The sequence below is a fragment of the Triturus cristatus genome, chromosome 10 (genome assembly GCF_964204655.1).
Source record: "Triturus cristatus chromosome 10, aTriCri1.1, whole genome shotgun sequence".
In the NCBI taxonomy this organism is placed as follows: Eukaryota; Metazoa; Chordata; class Amphibia; order Caudata; family Salamandridae; genus Triturus; species Triturus cristatus.
The window spans coordinates 1,224,252,112-1,224,272,067 of NC_140593.1; the positions used below are offsets into that span (position 1 = coordinate 1,224,252,112).

Genomic DNA, 19,956 nt, shown 5'->3' on the forward strand with positions numbered 1-19,956 from the left:
TTATCGAGTCCATGGACAATTTATGGACTCAAGACCCAGCCGAGCCGGGAATTGAACCCTGGTCCCGGGCTGACCTCTGCTTCCAGGTCCATGTAGGGGTGTCCAATATGGGCACCCCCTCTCTCAGGCCTCTCATCTCTTAGGTACCCAAGAGCTCCCACACACCAGAACCTCTCAACCCTTTGAAGCAGCTCGACGGGGGATGCTCCAATTGTTTTAAACCTTAGCATCAACATATTTTACCTTTTATCTGTGAATTTGAATCCCTGTGCTTAAAGTACAAAGGCCTAACACCGATTCAAGTGCAGTGGCATGTTTATCACAGTATTATTTTTATTCATGGGCTCTGTCCCGCTGCACTCTCCTCCAGGCTGTGAAACAATCACCAGGAAACCGCAGGGATAGCTAAGCGAGTTCAACTTTCAGCATTTGAACAAAGTGGAGATCGGCGAGACACAAGTTCAGATTCCACTGCGGCTGACTTAGCATTTGTTGTAGGAAATGTAAAATATAATCGCACAATAGAAAATGTAAAAAAGAAAACATAGTGCAACAACAGACAGCAGCAGAAAGCAGTTCCTAGGGGTACGGGGAAGTCAAGTCTTTCTTCGTGTTGCCCTCACACACCCCGAAGGACCCATCTCACAGCGATAGCCCTCTAGGAACATTGTAGCCACATAGGGCATCCACATACTTTTAACCAAGCTGGCACTACCTTAACATTAAACCTTTTGACAAGGACTGCTCCAGACTTATTTTAAATACACACCACCCGTGCACTACCCTTGCCCTCACACCTGCACGCACCCCACGGCTTCTTCAAAAAGATCTCCGCCAAAGAGCCCTGTTTACGGTGAGCCCGTTGGGCATTGCAGCGCCGGCCCAATGAGGAGCAAAGCCCAATGATAAAGCATGACAGCCTTCGGGGTGTGTGAGGGCATCATGAAGAAAGACCTGCCTTCCCCGATCCCCCAGGAACTGCAGACCCCTTGTAGCACAGTTAACTAGGAGTCCTGTATGCAGGACCTATTTAAATAACGGCTCCTGGTCCCAAACCCCTCCTGTTTGACCAGCAGAAAGCACACAGCTGTACTTGCTGAAAGAACCGTTTAGGCCAAAATCTTGTGGTGGTAAGAGAAAGGTGAAAGGTTCACTCAGGACACAATGGAATTAGTAACTTGAAGGAGTTCAGTTAAAAACCCCCTTGTGTTTAATGTTTATGGTTTTAGCACACAGTGGATTGTAACCTGATTGGACAACGGGTGCTGGAAATCCAATCAGCCTCGAACACACAGAGGTCTTAGGGGCGAATGATACAAGCACGCTCTCTACTAAGAGTACGTTTGCCACGAATACACCTACATTCACAAGTGAGTAGAGCAATGCGTCATTTATCAGGCACTGTTGAAAGTGCAATAAAGACTGTGTAGAAGATTGGGTCAGAGTTTAGGGTTATGGGGTCAAAGGTCTTTGAGTGTTTTTCAGTCTTTAATCTGTAACCTGCAAGTCAATTATCATTTCTTGTTTGTAGTAACACCTAAAGTGCCCCCCAAAACATCCATGCACCATGTGGCAGGCACCGCATGCAGGGATGTTCCAAAACCTCCATTTCTCAATGGAAGCTTGTGCTGCGGGCCTTTTCCGCCCGCCGCACAAGCTTCCATTGAGAAATGGAGATTTGCAACTGCACCGTGGGCGGTCGCATCAAAATACTGCGGTCGAGACCGCCAACCTGAGGTCGGGCATTTCCTTTCGTCCGCCCGACATCGTAATAAGGCCAATGCTGTTTTTACAGATGAGGACAGAGAGATTCGTGTGAGTCGTGTCTGTAAAGAGCGGAAATGTGGGGAAGGGGAGGTGATGCTGGGAAGTATATGCAGTAGGACAGAGTGAAAGGACAGTGATGAAGAGGAAGGAGACGAGTGTGAGATAAGCAGACGGAGGATTTCAGGGAGATGTTAGGTTAAAAAGGCCGTAAGTGTGTTGTGGAAGGAGAGATTGTAGATGAGAGTGATATGAGGGGTGAACAGGAGAGGTTCAGACACTCCCAGGAACTCCAACACTTCCATAAGCCCCAGTAATGTTTAATTGAGAGCATATTATTCTCAAAAATAAAATATTTTCCATTTTAATTAAACAAAACTGATTGTTGTGGGTTATCTTAGGCAGCTAGCCAGCATTGTACAACCAATAGGTCTGGCTTGTCTCAGGTGTATGTTTGAAGCTGGGCAATACATTTGGATGCAACAGAAGAAAGCTCACCGAGGCACAACAGACTTCCCATGTGTCATGTTGTATGAAGCATGGGGTTATAATGTGTATGTTTGAAGCCACACCCTCAGTCAGAGAGGCCACGCATCTTGGAAAGCTGCAGCTCTTTGGCCACCGCCCTGTCAGAGACACCCCCTTTTCCATCCCACTTCTAGCACCGAGGAGGGGCAAGGCCTGGCCCTGGGGCAGTCCACCAGGCAGGTCAAAATGGCCGCCGCTTTGTCACCCTGGTGTCTCAAGACAAAGTACTTCACTCTATTGGTGAGCAGCCGACGTCATTGAAGAGCACATGCCAGGAGACTTGTGATACAGGCCTCATGCCCAAGGAAACATACAGGGTCTGTCAGAACGATAAAATGAGGAGCGGATTGACATAAACACAGCACCAGCGACTTTTCAGGCATAAAACCTGTGTGAAAGTGGACCTGCCTCCAGCAGCTTGTCATTTGTTGATGGTGTTGTGCATGCCCCGCCCCCATCAGACCATACCAGCAGGTGTTCCTTAATGAGGGGTGCCCTGCCCTGTCTTCCCTGCAGGGCTCCTGCATCCATCATGGAGTCTGCAGGGATGGCTGGCGCCCAGCAGAGATCTTCAGAGCCACCTCTTTCCAGGCTATGACGCTCGTCCTTCGCTTCTAATGCAGGCTTCTCCAACGAGGACCTTGTGAGCTCCCGGTCGCTCGCCAGCGACCTGTAAGTAGCTCTCCTGTCTGCAGACCAGCTTTTGCTTGGTAAAATTAATAGATGTATACCACATTTTATAGTGTGCATTTGGGATGAAAATGTGTGTATTTTCAAAACTAGCAAACTGATTGTTAGACCTGTCACCATTGGCGTGGGTCTCCCTTCCTTTTTTCGCTGTTGTCTCCTCTGTTTTTGCTGGTATTAGATGCTCTGGGCGCTGTGCCACTGCCATTCAGTGCCACAGCGCGAATGCTCCCTGTGTAAATATGACATGTGAATTGGTATATCCATGGTTGGCTTATTTGGTTTACTTGTTAGTCCCTAGTAGCGTGGCCTGTGTGTGCCCAGGGCTGGTAAACCAAATGCTGCTGGTGGGCCTCCAGCGCTGGTTTGCGCCACCCACAGAAGCAGCTTGCCTCTGCTCTCCAAGGAGGTGCCCCTTTGTAACAAGTGTAACCTTCAGGGGGAGTGAAGTGTTAATGTATACTCCAGTTTCATTCCCTCCAAATAAATCCCCTATTATATGGAAATGAGTGTAAACAGAGCCATCCACACCTTTCTTTGGAATGTGGCAGACACTACAATAAACCTGTTTCTTTACTAATTACTGCCATGTTTTCAAGCATTCCTGCCTACTAATGCCGTGCAGCGGCGGAGGGAGGGGGGGAGACACTGCCCCCCACCCATCACCGGGGACCATCTGCGAACCTGCTGGCACCCAATCTTACACCTCTGTTTAGCAAGTGCTGCAGTGTGTTTACGCTCTGCATCAGCGCCACCTACGGGTGGCCAGGGGTATCTCACTGTCTGTAGTACCGTCTGCTCCAAGTTGTACCTTGAAGGGGAGGCTGGTTCTAGGGGCAAAGGTGGCGTCCAGTGAATGGCTTCTCTATCTGCGTCCCTCAGAGGTTCTACTCTCTGGGGCGGACCTTGAATGAATGTAACTTACTTCCGCAAATAGTCTATTTTACGACTATGAAATCACAGTTGCAATTCACAAGAGGCGGTTTCACAAGATTACCTCCAGGTCATGTTTTGTGTGACCAGATAGACCCCAGGCTTGATGGACTTGGGATCATTTCCAATATGTGATCGATCCTAAAAGAAGGAGACGGAAGTGAGGAGGGACCGGAAGTGTCTTTACCAACACGGCTGCTCTTCCCAGATCCAGGAGCGGGCATTCCTTGCTCGTGTTAGGAATGCCATTTTAGGCCGCGCGCACAAGCAAACAGACCTCTTTGTGGGCATAACCAACCGGAAACGGTGGGAGAGACACTCCCACCGAGGGCAGGGTGAGGTCCATTTACAAGGTAGACGTGGGAACATCTCCAGAGTTAGCGGGGTGCACGGGGGGATCCTCAAAGTGGGAGAGTATTTTACTTTCAGAGAAGTAAAAGTAACATTGTTCAATTGCATAATGCGAGACTTCTCAGTTATTGTAACCCCTGGACAACTAAAGACGATGAAACAGCTGTGCATGGAAGTAATTCTGCCTTCTCTCTCCCCTCCTTTCTTCTCCCCTTTCTCGCCCCTCTCTCTTGCTCTCTCTCTCCCATCCTTGTTTTCTCCCACTTTCCTCTCCCTTTTGTCATTCTCTCTCCCACCTTTCTATTCTCACACTCTCTTACCCTTCCTCTCCTTTTAGCCTCTCTCTATCTCTCTCTCTTGCTCTCTCTCTCCCCTTTCCATCCTTCTTTACTCGCACTCTCTTACGATTCCTCTCCCTTTTGTCTATCTGTCTCTCTCTCTCTTGCTCTCTCGCTCTCTCCCTCCCACCCTTCCTTTCTCACACTCTCTTACCCTTCCTCTCCCTTTTGTCTTTCTGTCTCTCTCTCTCTTGCTCTCTCTCTCTCCCTTCCACCCTTCTTTTATCACACTCTCTTACCCTTCTTCTCCTTTTGTCTCTCTCTCGTTATGACTTTCTGTGGCTGTCTCTCTACAGGCCTTGCACCCTCACTCTTGATGTGCACCCCTTTACCTTTGGTTGGGGGCAGCTTGTAGGATATATTTGTGTATCACGATGTAAAACATCCCCTAGCAGGAACTGAGGCAAAGGAGACACGTTTGGTTGTGAGTTCTGTGAAGTTTGTGGGTTCAGTGTAGTTTTCTGGGTGACTCGTGTCTATTTTTGTTCTGCTTGTACTGTCCTTTGTTTGGGAGTGGTTCTGGCGCATCCGCGCATGACCTGCATCCCCCGCCCTCCCCCCCCCCCCCCCCCCCCCCCCCCACCTGGGAAGTCATCCACACCGTGGTCTATCGGCTGATTTACCAACTTTGCATCTGTGGAGGTCTATTCTCTAATCCTGGCAAACTCATTTCACCTCGTTGTGTTATCCTGGGCAAATGACCTCGCCCCGCCGCCGCAGGCATCAATCGCAATACCTGTCAACAATTGATGGCTCCTAGAAACAGGCGCTATGCTTGTAATGTGCGCTATATGAATACCTGGGCGTTTCCACCTCCCCTTATAGAGGGTGGGCCGCGTCTCTCCACCACCACCAAGGACTAGCTCACGTCCTCCAGTGGAGTCTGTAAACATCCCCGAGCTGGACGAGTCAGAAAACTCAATCCCAGGTGTGGCGCGAAGCAGAGACAACACTCTACCCAAGAGGCCTTGTGCTGGGATAGACGCCCCAACACTGGCCCGAAATGTATTCAGTGGTCCCCTACATTCAAGGGTCAATGAACAACCAACTTCACAGGTCCTGGAAGGCCCCCCTTGCAAAGAGCAGCCAGTGCTTAACTTGTAAAATGAGAAGTGCCGGGGCCCAGTGCTTTTCTCTGAAGCCCGCCACGTGCTGCTGAATGCCAGGCTTGACGAACATCTAGGACGTGTGGTCTTAATGCCACCTCACGCCTCTTTCTTCCACCATCACACACTCCCGGCCCCTCTCTCACTCCTGCAGGTTCTTTTTCATCTCTGCTTTCTGCCTTTGTCACTGTGTTTCTGTCTTTCTCTTCCTTTTTCTGCTTTTACCTCTCTTGCTCTGTGTCAAAGTCTAATGAGGTCAGACAAGTGCTGGTACCCAAAAATGAGTGCGCGTGGGCCCCATTCGCAATCACTCCCGAGTGAAGCTGACAGGGAGCTTGTCATGGCAAGGCGGGTGTACCGTAACAGTGGCATAGCGCGGGATGGGGGGGGCGGCATGTGTTTGGGGGCGGCGGCCTTCACTCCCGCTCTTACCTGCAGCCGTCGCTCGAATCACCAGCACCCCTTCCCCAGCTCTTACATTTGGCCACCACGGGCTGCAAAATGCCCAGCTAGGCCACTGTACCGCAATCTTCACTCGCCCCCAGTGGATTGCCAAAAAGGCTCCCAACTCCCACGACTCCCGTTTCTCTCATTCACCCTGTCTCCCGAGGCAGGTGAATCTTCCTCTGTTGACTCAGGATCTTGCCTGACTCCTGCCTGGACTCCATCCTCCATTGCGCCTGGATACCCTCTCAGGTGACAAGCAGCGCTCTACAAATCCACCTTACATTATATTGCGTCATTGACTCAGGATCCTGCCTCACTCCTTCTGGACTCCATCCTCCATTGCGCCTGGATACCCTCTCAGGTGACAAGCAGCGCTCTACAAATCCACCTTACATTATATTGCGTCGTTGACTCAGGATCCTGCCTGACTCCTGTCTGGACTCCATCCTCCATTGCGCCTGGATACCCTCTCAGGTGACAAGCAGCGCTCTACAAATCCACCTTACATTATTTTGCGTCGTTGACTCAGGATCTTGCCTGACTCCTGTCTGGACTCCATCCTCCATTGTGCCTGGATACCCTGTCAGGTGACAAGCAGCGCTCTACAAATCCACCTTACATTATTTTGCGTAGTTGACTCAGGATCCTGCCTGACTCCTGCCTGGACTCCATCCTCCATTGCGCCTGGATACCCTCTCAGGTGACAAGCAGCGCTCTACAAATCCACCTTACATTATATTGTGTCGTTGACTCAGGATCCTGCCTGACTCCTGCCTGGACTCCATCCCCCATTCCTGGATATCCTCCCAGGTGACAAGCAGCGCTCTACAAATCCACCTTACATTACATTGCGTCATTGACTCAGGATCCTGCCTGACTCCTTCTGGACTCCATCCTCCATTGTGCCTGGATACCCTCTCAGGTGACAAGCAGCGCTCAACAAATCCACCTTACATTATATTGCGTCGTTGACTCAGGATCCTGCCTGACTCCTGTCTGGACTCCATCCTCCATTGTGCCTGGATACCCTCTCAGGTGACAAGCAGCGCTCTACAAATCCACCTTACATTATATTGCGTCGTTGACTCAGGATCCTGCCTGACTCCTGTCTAGACTCCATCCTCCATTGCGCCTGGATACCCTCTTAGGTGACAAGCAGCGCTCTACAAATCCACCTTACATTACATTGCGTCGTTGACTCAGGATCTTGCCTGACTCCTGTCTGGACTCCATCCCCCATTCCTGGATACCCTCACAGGTGACAAGCAGCGCTCTACAAATCCACCTTACATTATATCGCGTCGTTGACTCAGGATCCTGCCTCACTCCATCCTCCATTGTGCCTGGATACCCTCTCAGGTGACAAGCAGCGCTCTACAAATCCACCTTACATTACATTGCGTCGTTGACTCAGGATCCTGCCTGACTCCTTCTGGACTCCATCCTCCATTGCTCCTGGATACCCTCTCACGTGACAAGCAGCGCTCTACAAATCCACCTTACATTATATTGTGTCGTTGACTCAGGATCCTGCCTGACTTCTGTCTAGACTCCAACCTCCATTGTGCCTGGATACCCTCTTAGGTGACAAGCAGCGCTCTACAAATCCACCTTACATTACATTGCGTCGTTGACTCAGGATCCTGCCTGACTCCTGTCTGGATTCCATCCTCCATTGCGCCTGGATACCCTCTCAGGTGACAAGCAGCGCTCTACAAATCCACCTTACATTATTTTGCGTAGTTGACTCAGGATCCTGCCTGACTCCTTCTGGACTCCATCCTCCATTGCGCCTGGATACCCTCACAGGTGAAAAGCAGCGCTCTACAAATCCACCTTACATTATTTTGCGTAGTTGACTCAGGATCCTGCCTGACTCCTTCTGGACCCCATCCTCCATTGCGCCTGGATACCCTCTCAGGTGACAAGCAGCGCTCTACAAATCCACCTTACATTACATTGCGTCGTTGACTCAGGATCCTGCCTGACTCCTTCTGGACTCCATCCTCCATTGCGCCTGGATACCCTCTCAGGTGACAAGCAGCGCTCTACAAATCCACCTTACATTATGTTGCGTCGTTGACTCAGGATCCTGCCTGACTCCTGTCTGGACTCCATCCTCCATTGCGCCTGGATACCCTCTCAGGTGACAAGCAGCGCTCTACAAATCCACCTTACATTATGTTGCGTCGTTGACTCAGGATCCTGCCTGACTCCTTCTGGACTCCATCCTCCATTGCGCCTGGATACCCTCTCAGGTGACAAGCAGCGCTCTACAAATCCACCTTACATTATGTTGCGTCGTTGACTCAGGATCCTGCCTGACTCCTGCCTGGACTCCATCCTCCATTGCGCCTGGATACCCTCTTAGGTGACAAGCAGCGCTCTACAAATACACCTTACATAATATTGCGTCATTGACTCAGGATCCAGACTGACTCCTGTCTGGACTCCATCCTCCATTGCGCCTGGATACCCACCAGTGCCGGACTGGCCGTAGAGGGCTCCAGGCAATCCCCCGATGGGCTGCACGGGTGGGGGCTGGTTTTGGGCCCCTGGGGGCCGTTTTTGTAGCATAGCTGCAAAATCGGCCCTGTAACAAAATCGTCCGAAAACCGGGCCTGGCAAAGAGCTTGGCGGCACCCCCAAACCCACGGGGCGGGGGGCGGCCGGCCGAGAAGTTTGCCAGGGCTGGTTTTGGTTCCCAGTCCGGCTCTGAAACCCTCACAGGTGACAAGCAGCGCTCTACAAATCCACCTTACATTATATTACATCGCGCCATTGGTTCAGTCTGCCCAGCTCTTACCAGCCTCTGTAGCTCAGTCCCTCCTCCTTCACCTTCTTACAAACATCTCATCCTGCTATTTTTAGCAATTTCCGCCTCATCTCACTTCTTCCGTTTCTCATTAAAATATTAGAAAAGGACATCAATCACAAACAGTCATCTTTTTCTAAAGTAAGTCTCTGCTTGACCCACTTCCGTCTGGATTTTGTCCTCTTTGCAGAATTGATTTTGCGCTTGTGGTAAACTGGTCATCGATCAAGGCTGGGCGTCCCTCTCGGACCTCTCGGCAGCATTCGATACCCTCTCCTGCTCAATATTACTCACCTGCAAGCTTCAGTGTAGGATTCCCTCACGAGCCCTCACCTGGTTGCCTCTTTCCGCGTAGGTTGGACACAGGCTGTCCATCTCCCGCCCTCTGCTCATCCCTGAAGCACTCGTCGGAGGCCGCTGAGCTTTTCTCTAAGTCCCACCTTTTTTATTGGTCTGGTGTTACCTAAGACTATTTGATTTTACTACATTTCTATGTATAATATACTTATAGTGGATTTCACCCATTGGTGTGTTGTTGTGCCATTCACATTTTCCTTCTGCACACAATAGCATAGGGCAAGGGTCAGCCCACTTCAGCCTTTGGCTGACTTCATTGTGAGTGACAGCTTTCTGCTCTTTCACAAGGAACACATCCACAGACTAAGCGGTTCCCATTAGTGTCAAGGACTGCTGCAGCAAAATATGGCTTTTGAGACCAAAAGAAAACTAGCTCTTAATCAGTGTAATTTTATAGATTATTGAGTGTCCGGCAACTTCCCCAAAAAAGAAAGCTTTGCAAAAACGATGACACAGCAAAACAAACATTGACAAATCCAAATGGCTGGCGCCCAATGCCAGACCTATTGACTTGGCCAATTATTGTTTTTATATAAAGCAAAACAAGTTTAAATACAATAATGAGAGAAAGTTGTGGCCAACAATCTACTGTTGGGTGGTGAACAGCGGGAGCAGAACTCCGGAGTCCTGTAAGACCTGTAGATATTGGCTTGCTTGAATTGGCCGTATGCTGCGCTTTTTCTCTTTAACTGTAGCTAAGCTTCTGTTGATGTATTATCAGACCTCTTGAGTGTAATTTACAATGTTTTTTATTATTATTACTTCTTATCTGATCATTGTTGTGAGAATTATTGCTCAATGGGAGAGTGAATTTCACCAGCTCTTGTGTGCCGAGGGATCTATCAGGTGTTTATTGAACATCTCGCAGGTCCCTCTGCGTTGATACTTTGACGTTTTATGAAAATGATCTGGAAAATATGATATGGGGACCTTGTTGGCTGCATTTAGTTTGGTGAGCTTAGCTTGTAAAAGAAAAGAATGGGAGCCCAAAGTTTTGTTCAGAAGCCTGCTACTGTAATTATCGAAGCTCAGGGTGCCATACGGGAAACAACATTTACAATGCTGTCTCCACAACGCAGTACCTTTACAACACGGTCGTTACAACGACCGCGTTGTTACCACGCGTACCATTACATCGCAGGTCGTTTCAACGATTTGCTGTAGGGGGCGTGCTGGTGTTGGATTTACAATCCAACACCTTCCCTGCTGTTGCACAAACTGGAGTAGGAATAGCAAATAATACTATTCCTAAGTCCAGAGCGCCCCCTACAGCAAGTTGTTGTAATTAATTGCGATGTACTGGTTCGTTTTGTAACAACGCGGTCTAACGACCGCGTTGTGATGGCATGCAATGTATTTACATGAGTTGTAAGGAGACATATTCATGCCATACACCAACGCTTTGTAGTTTTGGTTTCACCTCGTGCCTCTTTCATCCACCACCAGACACTCCTGCCCCTTTATCTCATGAATCCCAAGAATGCCTACTCTTGATTCCACCTCATGCCACTGTCATCCTCCACCAGACACTCCTGCCCTTTATCTCATGAATCCCAAGAATGCCTACTCTTGATTCCACCTCATGCCTCTTCCATCCACCACCAGACACTCCCTGCCCCTTTATCTCATGAATGCCTAGGATGTCTACACTTGATTCCACCTCATGCCTCTGTCATCCTCCACCAGACACTCCTGCCCTTTATCTCATGAATCCCAAGGATGTCTACACTTGATTCCACCTCATGCCTCTTCCATCCACCACCAGACACTCCCTGCCCCTTTATCTCATGAATCCCAAGGATGTCTACACTTGAGTCCACCTTAGGCCTCTTTCATCCACCACCAGACACTCCCTGCCGCTTTATCTCATGAATGCCAAGGATGTCTACACTTGATTCCACCTCATGCCTCTTCCATCCACCACCAGACACTTCCTGCCCCTTTATCTCATGAATCCCAAGGATGTCTACTCTTGATTCCACCTCATGCCTCTTCCATCCACGGCCAGACACTCCCTGCCCCTTTATCTCATGAATGCCAAGGATGTCTACACTTGATTCCACCTCATGCCTCTTCCATCCACGGCCAGACACTCCCTGCCCCTTTATCTCATGAATGCCAAGGATGTCTACACTTGATTCCACCTCATGCCTCTTCCATCCACCACCAGACACTCCCTGCCCCTTTATCTCATGAATTCCAAGGATGTCTACACTTGATTCCACCTCATGCCTCTTCCATTCACTACCAGACACTCCTGCCCTTTATCTCATGAATCCCAAGAATGCCTACTCTTGATTCCACCTCATGCCTCTTTCATTCACCACCAGACACTGCCTGCAGCTTTATCTCACCCCTGGATAATATCTTGTCTGTGTCAGTGGTGATCTCTGTACTTCTTCAATCCCATGTCTAATAGGTGGTTGGAGAGTTATTCTTAGCCCTGTCCTGGTGTGGGTGGATTATGACTTCTGTCAAACATGTGATGGTGTTTTCATAGGCGCTATACGCACCCTGGCTCCTCCACGCATGCTTGATGTAGGACACTTCTTAGGTTTGCAGAGGAGGAGCTGATCATAGGATCGAAGAGTCCTCCCACCAGGTCACACTTGTGGTCAAGGCCTACCTCTGGTTTCAGAACAGCTCATGGAAGAGCACTTTTTGTCACTCGGTGACCTTATGTGTGCTCCTCAAGGAGGCGATTGTAGGGCTTGCTATGCGACAGCGTTGCTTGAGGTCCATCATGTGGCAGACCGTAGACCGCCTGGTAAAGTCTAAATAACCCGTTAAGGCATGAAAGAGGTAGAACTGCCCCTCACACAGGTTCTCGCAGAGCCAGTGTGTAATGTGCGTGTCACAGCCGCCCAGATGCGTGAGGGACATCATCAGGTGGTGCTCCTGGGGTCCAGTGATTGCGCTTGATTGTGACATAGTCACAGGACAGTTATGGAGGTCTCGACTTCATGGACCCCTACTCTGCCAAAATGGAGATGGTGTGAACGGGGAGGACCACACCTGTGTTTCCCTTGAAAATATCAATTCTCTCAGCCTGTTTTAAATAGTTTTGTCTAATTCGCTCATTTTCACTGGGGGAGGACATCTTATGACCCACCCAAATCTTTCCTCACCTCGATCTCCTTCCATCTTTGGTCTGTATGGTCGGGCTTCCCAGCGCAGCTGTCGCCAGACAATTATGTGAGCATTGCCAGAGAGGGGCTTTGGCTCCGCCCACATGTTGGGAGCCAGGAGGACACTTTTGATTGGGCTGAAGTTGTGTGCTTCCACAAACAAGTGCCCGCCCTCAACGCAGGCGTGATCATGCGGTTGGTTTATCCTGCTGTAAGCTTGAACCTTCAGGGGCACAGACGGGCACCGAGATGCTCATAAATGTGTCTTAGATAACTAGAGGATTCACAGTGTTTCTCTCTGACAGCAGCACAGATGGGAGGAGGGCAGTCATGAGCCTACATGCATGATTAGGTCTGGCTTGACAGTGCAACTGTCCCCTGACCTTTTCACATACACCATTATTATTCACAGTTCTTTGCTTCCACATAAATGCGTGTCTATTCCCATGATATTTAGCTGTAATGCTTCACATTACCATGCAATGTTCCTTTAAAGCCCAGACCCGTTGGCATTGCCAGTGCTCGTTTTTCATCTCCCCCTCCAAATCAGGATTTGTTTCGCTTGCCCCCCCCCCCCCTACACCACCTCCCCCCAGCCAACAGCCTCAACTTCCCTGTCAGGCCACTTTGTAACCTTTAATTAGACTTTATATGTAACTTGTGATTCATGAGATGTTAATTGCCCACTTTTTAACACTTCCCCAACCCCCCCTTCAACCCCTCCTTCCTGTTGGCACTATCCTGTCACCTCTCCTCACCAATGGCAAGCTCCACTTGAACTAGACGTGGAAACAGATGTCCTTGTGCCCATTTTCTCCACCATCATCCGATTCAACATGTTCTCACTGTGTTAACACATTTGAATTCATTTTGCATTAATTTTAAGCTTTTAAGAACCGCCTGATTATTCAGGCCTCCTGGTTTAACAATATTTTTGCCCATCTGGTCCTTCGAGTCCATACCAAGTCATGTAAGTGATAATGTGTTAATAGAAGCATTCTTTGTCAATGTATAGTTTCATAAAGCTGGCTTTCTTTGACTTGTAGCTGGGTTGTGTTTTTTCCTTTGCGTTGACACAAACCCACTGAGCTGTGATGTCATCTGCCACTTGAATAACATGTATCAGCCAGCAGTGCGGCACAGTCCTTTACAAGGAAATATTGAAGTGCAGGTACTTCTTGTCGCAAAGTACCTGTTTGCTCCTGAGAAGTGTTGATACTCTCCCATTAAATATATTGCAGCTGTGCTGAGACGTGCAGGTACTCTCCCATTAAATATATTGCAGCAGTGCTGAGACGTGCAGGTACTCTCCCATTAAACATACTGTAGCAGTGCTGAAAAGTGCCAATACTCTCCCATTAAACATACTGTAGCAGTGCTGAGAAGTGCCAATACTCTCCCATTAAATATATTGCAGCAGTGCTGAGATGTGCAGGTACTCTCCCATTAAATATATTGCAGCAGTGCTGAGATGTGCAGGTACTCTCCCATTAAACATACTGGAGCAGTGCTGAGAAGTGGCAATACTCTCCCATTAAATATATTGCAGCAGTGCTGAGATGTGCAGGTACTCTCCCATTAAACATACTGGAGCAGTGCTGAGAAGTCCCAATACTCTCCCATTAAATATATTGCAGCAGTGCTGAGATGTGCCGGTACTCTCCCATTAAACATACTGTAGCAGTGCTGAGAAGTGGCAATACTCTCTCATTAAATATATTGCAGCAGTGCTGAGATGTGCAGGTACTCTCCCATTAAACATACTGGAGCAGTGCTGAGAAGTGAAAATACTCTCCCATGAAATATATTGCAGCAGTGCTGAGATGTGCCGGTACTCTCCCTTTAAACATACTGTAGCAGTGCTGAGAAGTGCCAATACTCTCCCATTAAATATATTGCAGCAGTGCTGAGATGTGCAGGTACTCTCCCATTAAACATACTGTAGCAGTGCTGAGAAGTGCCGATACTCTCCCATCAAATCAAATCAAATCAAATAATTTGTAAAGCGCACTACTTACCCGCAAGGGTTTCAAGGCGCTGAGGGTGGGGAGTGGGGGGGGGGGGGGGGCTGTTGCTACTGGTCGAACAGCCAGGTCTTGAGTCGTCTCCTGAAGGTTAGAATGTCTTCCGTTTGTGGTAGGTTGAGGGGGAGGGTGTTCCAGGTCTTGGCGGCGCGGTGGGAGAAGGATCTGCCTCCGGCTGTGGTTCTACGGATGCGTGGGACGGTGGCCAGGGAGAGGTCTGCGGAGCGGAGTTTCCTGTTGTTGCTCAAATATATTGCAGCAGTGCTGAGATGTGCAGGTACTCTCACATTAAACATACTGTAGCAATGCTGAGAAGTGCCGATACTCTCCCATTAAATATATTGCATCAGTGCTGAGATGTGCAGGTACTATTCCATTAAACATCTGTAGCATTGCTGAAAAGTGCCAATACTCTCCCATGAAATATATTGCAGAAGTGGTGAGAAGTGCAGGTACTCTCCTAATAAATATATTGCAGCAGTGCTGAGATGTGATGGTTCTCTCCCATTAAATATATTGCAGCAGTGCTGAGATGTGATGGTACTCTCCCATTAAATGTATTGCAGCAGTGTTGACATGTACAGGTACTCTCCTATTAAATATATTGCAGCAGTGGTGAGATGTGATGATACTCTCCCATTAAATAGATTGCAGCAGTGGTGAGATGTGCAGGTACTATCCCATTAAATAGATTGCAGCAGTGCTGAGATGTGCAGGTACTCTCCTATTAAATAGATTGCAGCAGTGCTGAGATGTGCAGGTACTCTCCTATTAAATAGATTGCAGCAGTGCTGAGATGTGCAGGTACTCTCCCATTAAATATATTGCAGCAGTGCTGAGATGTGCAGGTACTCTCCCATTAAATAGATTGCAGCAGTGCTGACATGTGCAGGTACTCTCCCCTTAAATAGATTGCAGCAGTGCTGAGATGTGCAGGTACTCTCCCATTAAATAGATTGCAGCAGTGGTGAGATGTGCAGGTACTATCCCATTAAATAGATTGCAGCAGTGCTGAGATGTGCAGGTACTCTCCTATTAAATATATTGCAGCAGTGCTGAGATGTGATGGTAGTCTCCCATTAAATAGATTGCAGCAGTGGTGAGATGTGCAGGTACTATCCCATTAAATGTATTGCAGCAGTGTTGACATGTACAGGTACTCTCCTATTAAATATATTGCAGCAGTGCTGATATGTGATGATACTCTCCCATTAAATAGATTGCAGCAGTGGTGAGATGTGCAGGTACTATCCCATTAAATAGATTGCAGAAGTGGTGAGCAGTGCATGTACTCTCCTATTAAATAGATTGCAGCAGTGCTGAGATGTGCAGGTACTCTCCCATTAAATATATTGCAGCAGTGCTGAGATGTGCAGGTACTCTCCCATTAAATAGATTGCAGCAGTGCTGAGATGTGCAGGTACTCTCCCCTTAAATAGATTGCAGCAGTGCTGAGATGTGCAGGTACTCTCCCATTAAATAGATTGCAGCAGTGGTGAGATGTGCAGGTACTATCCCAATAAATAGATTGCAGCAGTGCTGAGATGTGCAGGTACTCTCCTATTAAATAGATTGCAGCAGTGCTGAGATGTGCAGGTACTCTCCCATTGAATATATTGCAGCAGTGCTGGGATGTGCAGGTACTCTCCTATTAAATAGATTGCAGCAGTGCTGAGATGTGCAGGTACTCTCCCCTTAAATAGATTGCAGCAGTGCTGAGATATGCAGCTACTTTCCCATTGATTATATTGCAGAAGTGGTGAGAAGTGCAGGTACTCTCCCATTAAATAGATTGCAGCAGTGCTGAGATGTGCAGGTACTCTCCCATTGAATATATTGCAGCAGTGGTGAGATGTGCAGGTACTCTCCCATTAAATAGATTGCAGCAGTGCTGAGATGTGCAGGTACTCTCCCATTAAATAGATTGCAGCAGTGGGGAGAAGTGCAGGTACTCTCCCCTTAAATAGATTGCAGCAGTGCTGTGATGTGCAGGTACTCTCCCATTAAATAGATTGCAGCAGTGGTGAGATGTGCAGGTACTATCCCATTAAATAGATTGCAGCAGTGCTGAGATGTGCAGGTACTCTCCTATTAAATAGATTGCAGCAGTGCTGAGATGTGCAGGTACTCTCCCATTAAATATATTGCAGCAGTGCTGAGATGTGCAGGTACTCTCCCATTAAATAGATTGCAGCAGTGCTGACATGTGCAGGTACTCTCCCCTTAAATAGATTGCAGCAGTGCAGACATGTGCAGGTACTCTCCCATTAAATAGATTGCAGCAGTGGTGAGATGTGCAGGTACTATCCCATTAAATAGATTGCAGCAGTGCTGAGATGTGCAGGTACTCTCCTATTAAATATATTGCAGCAGTGCTGAGATGTGATGGTAGTCTCCCATTAAATATATTGCAGCAGTGCTGAGATGTGATGGTACTCTCCCATTAAATGTATTGCAGAAGTGTTGACATGTACAGGTACTCTCCTATTAAATATATTGCAGCAGTAATGAGATGTGATGATACTCTCCCATTAAATAGATTGCAGCAGTGGTGAGATGTGCAGGTACTATCCCATTAAATAGATTGCAGAAGTGGTGAGAAGTGCAGGTACTCTCCTATTAAATAGATTGCAGCAGTGCTGAGATGTGCAGGTACTCTCCCATTAAATATATTGCAGCAGTGCTGAGATGTGCAGGTACTCTCCCATTAAATAGATTGCAGCAGTGCTGAGATGTGCAGGTACTCTCCCCTTAAATAGATTGCAGCAGTGCTGAGATGTGCAGGTACTCTCCCATTAAATAGATTGCAGCAGTGGTGAGATGTGCAGGTACTATCCCAATAAATAGATTGCAGCAGTGCTGAGATGTGCAGGTACTCTCCTATTAAATAGATTGCAGCAGTGCTGAGATGTGCAGGTACTCTCCCATTGAATATATTGCAGCAGTGCTGGGATGTGCAGGTACTCTCCTATTAAATAGATTGCAGCAGTGCTGAGATGTGCAGGTACTCTCCCCTTAAATAGATTGCAGCAGTGCTTAGATATGCAGCTACTTTCCCATTGATTATATTGCAGAAGTGGTGAGAAGTGCAGGTACTCTCCCATTAAATAGATTGCAACAGTGCTGAGATGTGCAGGTACTCTCCCATTGAATATATTGCAGCAGTGGTGAGATGTGCAGGTACTCTCTCATTAAATAGATTGCAGCAGTGCTGAGATGTGCAGGTACTCTCCCATTAAATAGATTGCAGCAGTGGAGAGAAGTGCAGGTACTCTCCTATTAAATAGATTGCAGCAGTGCTGAGATGTGCAGGTACTCTCCCATTAAATAGATTGAAGCAGTGCTGAGATGTGCAGGTACTCTCCCTGTAAATAGATTGCAGCAGTGCTGAGATGTGCAGGTACTCTCCCATTAAATAGATTGCAGCAGTGCTGAGATGTGCAGGTACTCTCCCATTGAATATATTGCAGCAGTGCTGGGATGTGCAAGTACTCTCCTATTAAATAGATTGCAGCAGTGATGAGATGTGCAGGTACTCTCCCATTGAATATATTGCAGCAGTGCTGAGATGTGCAGGTACTCTCCCATTAAATAGATTGCAGCAGTGGTGAGATGTGCAGGTACTATCCCATTAAATAGATTGCAGCAGTGCTGAGATGTGCAGGTACTCTCCTATTAAATATATTGGAGCAGTGCTGAGATGTGATGGTACTCTCCCATTAAATAGATTGCAGCAGTGCTGAGATGTGATGGTACTCTCCCATTAAATGTATTGCAGCGGTGTTGACATGTACAGGTACTCTCCTATTAAATATATTGCAGCAGTGCTGAGATGTGATGATACTCTCCCATTAAATAGATTGCAGCAGTGGTGAGATGTGCAGGTACTATCCCATTAAATAGATTGCAGAAGTGGTGAGAAGTGCAGGTACTCTCCTATTAAATAGATTGCAGCAGTGCTGAGATGTGCAGGTACTCTCCCATTAAATATATTGCAGCAGTGCTGAGATGTGCAGGTACTCTCCCACCCATTAAATAGATTGCAGCAGTGCTGAGATGTGCAGGTACTCTCCCCTTAAATAGATTGCAGCAGTGCTGTGATGTGCAGGTACTCTCCCATTAAATAGATTGCAGCAGTGGTGAGATGTGCAGGTACTATCCCATTAAATAGATTGCAGCAGTGCTGAGATGTGCAGGTACTCTCCTATTAAATAGATTGCAGCAGTGCTGAGATATGCAGGTATCTCCCATTGAATATATTGCAGCAGTGCTGGGATGTGCAGGTTCTCTCCTATTAAACAGATTGCAGCAGTGCTGAGATGTGCTGGTACTCTCCCCTTAAATAGATTGCAGCAGTGCTGAGATATGCAGGTACTTTCCCATTGATTATATTGCAAAAGTGGTGAGAAGTGCAGGTACTCTCCCATTGAATAGATTGCAGCAGTGCTGAGATGTGCAGGTACTCTCCCATTGAATATATTGGAGCAGTGGTGAGATGTGCAGGTACTCTCCCATTAAATAGATTGCAGCAGTGCTGAGATGTGCAGGTACTCTCCCATTAAATAGATTGCAGCAGTGCTGAGATGTGCAGGTACTCTCCCCTTAAATAGATTGCAGCAGTGCTGAGATGTGCAGGTACTATCCCATTAAATAGATTGCAGCAGTGCTGAGATGTGCAGGTACTATCCCCTTAAATAGATTGCAGCAGTGCTGAGATGTGCAGGTACTATCCCATTAAATAGATTGCAGCAGTGCTGAGATGTGCAGGTACCCTCCCCTTAAATAGATTGCAGCAGTGCTGAGATGTGCAGGTACTCTCCCATTAAATAGATTGCAGCAGTGCTGAGATGTGCAGGTACTCTCCCCTTAAATAGATTGCAGCAGTGCTGAGATGTGCAGGTACTATCCCATTAAATAGATTGCAGCAGTGCTGAGATGTGCAGGTACCCTCCCCTTAAATAGATTGCAGCAATGCTGAGATGTGCAGGTACTATCCCATTAAATAGATTGCAGCAGTGCTGAGATGTGCAGGTACTATCCCCTTAAATAGATTGCAGCAGTGCTGAGATGTGCAGGTACTATCCCATTAAATAGATTGCAGCAGTGCTGAGATGTGCAGGTACCCTCCCCTTAAATAGATTGCAGCAATGCTGAGATGTGCAGGTACTATCCCATTAAATAGATTGCAGCAGTGCTGAGATGTGCAGGTACCCTCCCCTTAAATAGATTGCAGCAATGCTGAGATGTGCAGGTACTATCCCATTAAATAGATTGCAGCAGTGCTGAGATGTGCAGGCACTCTCCCCTTAAATAGATTGCAGCAGTGCTGAGATGTGCAGGTACTATCCCATTAAATAGATTGCAGCAGTGCTGAGATGTGCAGGTACCATCCTATTAAATAGATTGCAGCAGTGCTGAGATGTGCAGGTACTCTCCCATTAAATATATTGCAGCAGTGCTGAGATGTGCAGGTACTCT

General features: G+C 47.8%; 1 protein-coding gene across 3 annotated transcripts in view; it reads left to right on the forward strand.

Moving 5' to 3' along the window:
- The window catches only part of PDZD4 (PDZ domain containing 4), a 391,499-nt gene that overhangs the window by 257,825 nt on the left and 113,718 nt on the right, over positions 1 to 19,956 (forward strand). The window contains exon 1 of one of the 3 annotated variants that reach the window (XM_085629777.1): positions 2,870 to 3,002. The exons of the other annotated variants lie outside the window; for them this stretch is intronic. The gene's annotated coding sequence lies outside the window, so the exon portion shown is untranslated. Of the gene's footprint in view, positions 1 to 2,869; positions 3,003 to 19,956 lie in introns of those variants that run through there. 3 annotated transcript variants of the gene reach the window in all.